We start from the raw sequence: 6,629 nt of genomic DNA, 5'->3' as shown, positions 1-6,629 counted from the left end.
TGTTACCTGACGCGCCATCCTGCCGGGGCAGGGCCGTACACCTGATCGCGTCCGTTGCCGTTGTGGGCATCGCACGGTAAGGCCGAGTTGCCGCAGGGTATGGCAAGCCTTGGTCGACGCCTTCCCCTGCCCTGTCCGGTCATGCGGGGTCAGCATGATGAGGTCGTGCGGGTATGGTCGGTGAGGGTGCGCGTTACGCCGGTATTAATGCTCGTCTCTTTGTGCGGTGTGCCGTTTGGGGGCGGCTGATATGGGGCGGTGTTACGTCAAATCCGGTACGTCATGTCTTATTTGTTTTTACCCCTATCATACTCCCCCCCCCCCGGAAGGAGCTATGCGTCGGTTTTCGCATGTAGGGGGGCCCGAGGCATGGCTCCTATCTCCTGGTGACTTGGCCACGCGAGTCCAAGGAGTGAGTCGTCGACGGGTCGGTCGGACGGGGTCGAACTTGATGATCATAGGGCCAACAAGGGTCGAGTATCATGATGCGATCGGGTTACCGTGCTGGCGTGGTCTCGGGAGGCGTGTAGCCGAGGGCCGAGGAGCACGACGCAGGCGGGTTACCGCGCAGGTGTGGTCTCGGGAGGCGTGCAACCGAGGGCCGAGGAGCACGACGCAGGCGGGTTACCGCGCAGGTGTGGTCTCGGGAGGCGTGCAACCGAGGGCCGAGGAGCACGATGTAGGCGGGTTACCGCGCAGGTGTGGTCTCGGGGGGCGTGCAGCCGAGGGCCGAGGAGCACGACGCAGGCGGGTTACCGCGCAGGTGTGGTCTCGGGAGGCGTGCAGCCGAGGGTCGTGTTTTTGATTTTTGGCGGCGGTGGGGGTCGAAAAGTTACCGCATTTAATTCCTCCCTTAGAAAGGGCGAGTTGGCTCGTCGTTGAGGTCGAGGCGTCCGGTTGCCGCCGCTTCGACGGGGTCGCCACGTCCTACCTTCATTAAGGCGGAGGGCCTTTTGGGTGTCTTCCGATGCGACGCGACGGCTGGGTGCGTGCGTGGGTGAGCTGTTGTTCGCTCTTGGGAGGCGAAGGGACCTTGATTCTGGCGGGACATCACCCTTAAATAGCGGACGCCGAGGCTTGCCTCTATCTTCTGCTGCGGCGTTTCCTCCTTCGAGTTCTGTCGTTGTCTCCCCGACCCTCTTCCCGATCTCCTGCGTAGTTATTTTTCCCCTCCTAAGGTCAGTTGAGATGTCGTCCTCTTCTTCTCCTTCGTCCCTTTTATCTTCTTCTTCTTCTTCTTCATCCCCTTCTCCTCCCCCTATCCTTGGGGCTGGAGAGGGGAACCCTGCTTCGTCCCCCGTTGAGTATTCTGACGGAGAAGTAGCACGGGCCCTTGAAGCTTTGATGTGGCCACACGACCTGGACTCCGTCGTGAGCGGGTCTTTGCTGGAAGGACTCCGGGGTTGTTATCATATCCCGGAGGACTATATCCTCTGTGCCCCCGAGCCGGGGCAACGGGCGTACGACCCCGTCCCGAGGGGCTTCGCCCTATCCCTTGACGCCCTGGAAGCGGGCTTGCGCTTTCCTCTCCATCCACTCATCGTATCTTGCCTGTCCTTTTGGCGGATCTCACCGTCTCAGGTGACGCCAAACTCTTGGCGTTACCTGGTGGCATTCCTAGGGGAATGTCATTATGCCGACATCGCCCCTACCCTCGATCTCTTTCTCTCTTGTTACCGTCTTTGCAAGAGCTTGGGGGGCTACTTTCTGTCGGCCCGAATGGGCTTTCACGTCGGGGGTGCCCCTTCCAACAACAAGGGATGGAAGGGGAGGTTTTTCTATGTCAGTCATAAGTAGGACTGGGGCAATGGGGTCCGATGGTCCGCGCGGGCGATCGATAACACCACCCCTTGTTTGGGCGATGTGGAGCGCCAAACTCTGGGGAGGCTGAGAGATATCCTCCCTAAGTCACAGGCTATCCGGACCATGACCGAACAGTGGCTGGTCGAGGCGGGCCTTAGCCCGGTGCCTCTGGGTACGTTTAACGACGCTTGGATTGGGGTTTTGGCGTAGTTGATTCTTGGTGCTGACCCGTTCCATCTTTTGCAGAAATGGTGAAGCTTCGGTCGTTCCTTGAGGTTCAGGCACCGCAACCTCCTCTCCCCACTCCGTCGGGCGACCCGACACAGCCAGACGACCCGCAGCCCGGTTCGGAGGTCGCCCCACTGGAGGTCGAGGTTGAGCGCCCTTCGAAGAAGGCGAGGACAACCCCGTCAAGGGGTCCTGAGGCGGGCCCCCGCCGCGGCGGGGCCGGATCTAGCCGACGGCCATCTGGGAAAGGCTCGCGCCCCATCTCCGTGTGCGACCTGTGCCGACTCCCAGCCGGAGACGGGGAGCCTTTCCTGACACGGCTAGCGAGCGAGATTCCGCCTGCTGAGGCCGCCGAACCCTTGGTGGCTCGTTGGGAAGGCCTGTCCCGAGGAGACAGGGTGTGGGCCGGGGGAGATCTTTCCGCAGCGTTTCTCCGAGGCGCGCTTCATCCCGACGTGGCTCGGGACCTGTACACTCTCTCTTCGGATGTGCTGCTCAATAAGTCCGCCCAATCTTTGGTCTGGGTACGTTTTGGTTTCCTGGGCTTGTCTGTCCGGCGCCACCTTTCTTGACCCGATCTTCCTTGCGTAGGGGATCCATTATGCGACGGCCCTGATGGACAGGATGCGCGACGCCGACCGGGTCATCGGGAGCCTCGCCAACCGCAACGCCGAGCTCGTTCGCCAGGTCGAGGAGGCTCAATCCGGAACTGGTCCGGAGGCCATGGCGACCGCCGAGCAGCGGGCGGCGGATCTGGAAGCGGAGGCGGCACGTCTCCGATCGGAGCTCGAGGCCTCCAAGGAGGCGAATGAGGGGCTCCAAAAGACAATAAAGGTGGAACGGACAGAGCTCCGCCTGGTGAAAGCGGAGGCGAGCGCCCTCAGTAAGAAGCTGGAGGAGGCGAAGGCCGAAGCGAGGTCGGCCTCGGAGGCGCTGGCGGAGGAGGCCCGACTTCGACCTGCGAAAGACAAGTAGCTCCTCGAGGCCTACAAGAAGTCGGAGGGGTTCGAGCTCGGGCTCACGCGGGCGGGGCGGGTGTCCTTTGAGTATGGTTACCGTATCGCCACATCCCGCTTCCGCGCTCACCACCCTGGTCTTGAGGTAGAGGAGAACCCCTTCGCTCCTCACCCTGAGGACCAGGGGGTGGATATGCCCGAGGAGGTCCCCTTCGATGATCGCCTGGAGGAGTCTGGGCAATGAAAAAAGCGTCCTATATTTTATTTTGCCAGTTGGCCGGTTTTTTGTAAGTCGGGTCCTGTATTTTATTTTGCCAATTGGTCGGTTTTTGTAAGTCGGGTCCTGTATTTTGGCTTGCTATAAAAGAAAAGGCTTTTTCCCTTCCATTTTGCCAGCTCCCTTCTCTTTTCCTAGGCGAAAGCTTCCGTTTTTGGGAGAAAAAACTTTTAGCCGAAAAAGCTCTTCCTCTTCAGGTTCCCGCCTCAGACGAAAAACTTTTTGAGGTTCCCGACGTTCCAGGTTCTTGGTACGGGAGAACCGTCCATTGATGTGAGTCGGTAAGTACTCGGCCGGACCACCTCTACGACCCGATAAGGTCCTTCCCATTTGGGGGCTAGTTTCCCCCTGGCTCGGGTTGGGTTGCTGACCTCGGTCCTTCGGAGGACCAGGTCGTCTAACTTTATCAGTCGAGGTCATACCTTCCTGTTGTAGACCCTTGCGACGACTCTCTGGTAAGAGAGGGCCTTCAGGTGTGCGTCCGCACGTCGTTCTTCGAGCATGTCGAGGCTGGCGCGAAGTCCTTCGTTCGAAACTTCCTCGACGAAGTTCCTCGTTCGGAGGGTGGAGATGGTCATCTCGGGTGGAAGGACAGCCTCGGTTCCGAACGTCAGGCTATACGGGGATTCCCCAGTTGTGGTCTTGGGCGTGGTGCGTAGTGACCATAGGACGCTAGGGAGTTCATCGGTCTAGGCCGACCAGGCCGCGGACACCCTTCTTTTGAGTCCGTCAAGGATGGATCGATTGGTCACCTCTGCTAGTCCGTTTGTCTGAGGGTGTGCTACCGAGCTGAACCTTAGCTGGATGCCATGACTTGCGCAGAACTCCCTGAACCTTCTACCTGCGAACTGCGGTCCGTTATCCGTAATAATGGCCCTGGGCAGCCCGAACCGAGTCACTAAGTTTCTCCATACGAACTTCTCCATTTGGTGCTCCGTGACTGTCACCAATGGCTCGGCCTCGACCCACTTTGTGAAGTAGTCTACTCCCACGATGATATATTTCCACTGCCCCGAAGCCGGCGGGAAAGGGTCGAGGAGGTCTAACCCCCACTGCGCGAACGGCCACGCGCACGTGACGGGGTTGAGAGGGACCGCGGGCTGTCGGGGTGTGCGGGCGTGTTCTTGACATGCGTCGCAACGCTGCGCGTAGGCTTTTGCGTCCCGGCACATGCTCGGCCAGTAGTACCCCTGGCGAAGCAATTTGTGCGCCAGGGTTCGCCCTCCGCTGTGCTCTCCGCAGACCCCCTCGTGGACTTCGGCGAGGACCGTCCGGGCCTCATCCGGCTCTAGGCATCGTAAGAGGGGATAGCTGAAGGACCGCCTATAGAGCCGGCCACCTTCTTCGGCGTACCACGCGTGTGTACGGCGTAGTCGTCGAGCCGCTACTTCGTCGTGGGGAAGGGTCCCGTCCGGCTTGAAGCGCAGCAGCTCCTGTACCCACGTGATCGGGGCATCGCCGGGGGCCGTAACTGCTACTTCGATGGCGCGGGCAGGAGGTTCCTCGATCTTTGGGCATGTTTCGCAGGTCGGTTTCGACGCCAGCTTAGCTAATGCGTCAGCCCGCCCGTTCTCCTCCCTCGGGACATTGGATAGTGTGAAAATAAGGGAACTTAGCAGTCAGGTCCCTTACCTGCGCTAGGTATTTCGCCATGGTTGGGTCGCGAGCCTCATACGCGTCGCTGAGCTGCTCGACCACCAGTTGTGAGGCAGTGAGGACGTGTACAACGGCTACCTGCATCTCGAGGGCCAGCCTGAGTCCTGCTATGAGCGCTTCGTATTCCGCTGAATTGTTAGTGGCCTTGAACCCGAAGCGGAGGGAGCGTTCGAACGAGCGGCCGTCGGGGGCGAGCAAAACCAGTTCCGCGCCGGCGCCCTTTGAGCTGGACGAACCGTCCACATGTAGGAGCCAAGCTTCGGGAGGCTGCTCTAGATCCTCGCTTGTCGCTTGGGTTAGCTCCGCGATGAAGTCGGCTACCGCTTGGGCTTTAATGGCGGTCCTGGGCACGTACCTTATATCATGCTCGCCTAGCTCTACTGCCCACTTGAGGAGCCGACTTGCAACATCAAACTTAGATAGAACCTGCCGAAGGGGTTGGTCGGTGATGACTTCAACTGGGTGAGCCTGGAAGTAGGGGAGCAACTTCCGAGCCGACAGCACCAGAGCGAGCGCGAGTTTCTCTATCGGCGGGTAGCGCCCCTCGGGTCCGCTTAGGATGTGGCTGACGTAGTAGATCGGAAGCTGTTCGCCCGAGCTCTCTTTAATCAGGACGGAACTGACTGCATGGGGGGAGGCTGCTAGATAGAGGCCCAACTTTTCGCCGGGAGAAACAGAGACGAGTCGGGGGAGGTTTGCCAGGCGCTGCTTTACCTGTTTGAAGGCTTCTTCGCACTCCGTCGTCCACCGGAAGTTTTTCGGGTCTTTGAGCGCCCTGAAGAAAGGGAGGCAGCGATCCCCCAACCGGGCAAGGAAACGGGACATGGCAACAATCCTTCCGTTCAGCCGCTGCAGGTCTTTGATCGTCCGGGGTGACTGCATGTTGATGATCGCTTGGACTTTCTCCGGGTTGGCGTCAATTCCCCTTTCATGTATAATGAACCCGAGGAATTTCCTAGAGGTGACACCGAAGGCGCATTTTGTGGGGTTGAGCCGTATGCCGAACTTGCGTAGCGTGTCGAACGCCTCGGCCAGGTCGGCAACATGGGCTTCGGTCTTTTGGCTTTTCACGATCATGTCGTCCACGTACACTTCCATGTTCCTTCCGATCTGATGGGCGAACATTTTGTTCACCGTCCTCTGGTACGTGGCCCCGGCGTTCTTCAACCCGAACGGCATGACCTTATAGTAGTACACCCCTTGGTCAGTGAGGAAGGTCGTGTGTTCGCTGTCTTCAGGCGCCATCCTGATCTGGTTATATCCTGAATAGGCATCCATGAAAGAGAGGCGTGCGTGTCCAGCTGTTGCATCGACCAGCTGGTCGATTCTTGGGAGGGGGTAGCAATCTTTCGGGCATGCATTGTTGAGACTGGTGTAGTCAACGCATATCCTCCAGCTCCCATTGTGTTTTTTCACAACGACTACATTGGACAGCCATTGAGGATACTTGGCTTCCTCTATGAAGCCTGCTGCTGAGAGACGGGCCACCTCCTCTCGTATAGCCTACTGCCGATCAGGGGCCTGCCGTCTGGGTCTTTGTTTTACCGGGCGAGCGTCAGGTGGGATGTTGAGGTGGTGCTGCGCCACCCTTGGGTCGACGCCTGTCATATCAGACGGGGACCAGGCGAAGATGTCGGCGTTTTCCCGTAGGAGGCCGACGAGCTGCTCTCGTTCCTGTTCGGATAGCTCCGAACCCACCTTGACCGTTT

Source organism: Musa acuminata, chromosome BXJ2-6, assembly GCF_036884655.1.
Source record: "Musa acuminata AAA Group cultivar baxijiao chromosome BXJ2-6, Cavendish_Baxijiao_AAA, whole genome shotgun sequence".
Classification (NCBI taxonomy): domain Eukaryota; kingdom Viridiplantae; phylum Streptophyta; class Magnoliopsida; order Zingiberales; family Musaceae; genus Musa; species Musa acuminata.
The sequence above is the reverse complement of the archived record's forward strand: the minus strand, read 5'-3'. Positions refer to the sequence as shown.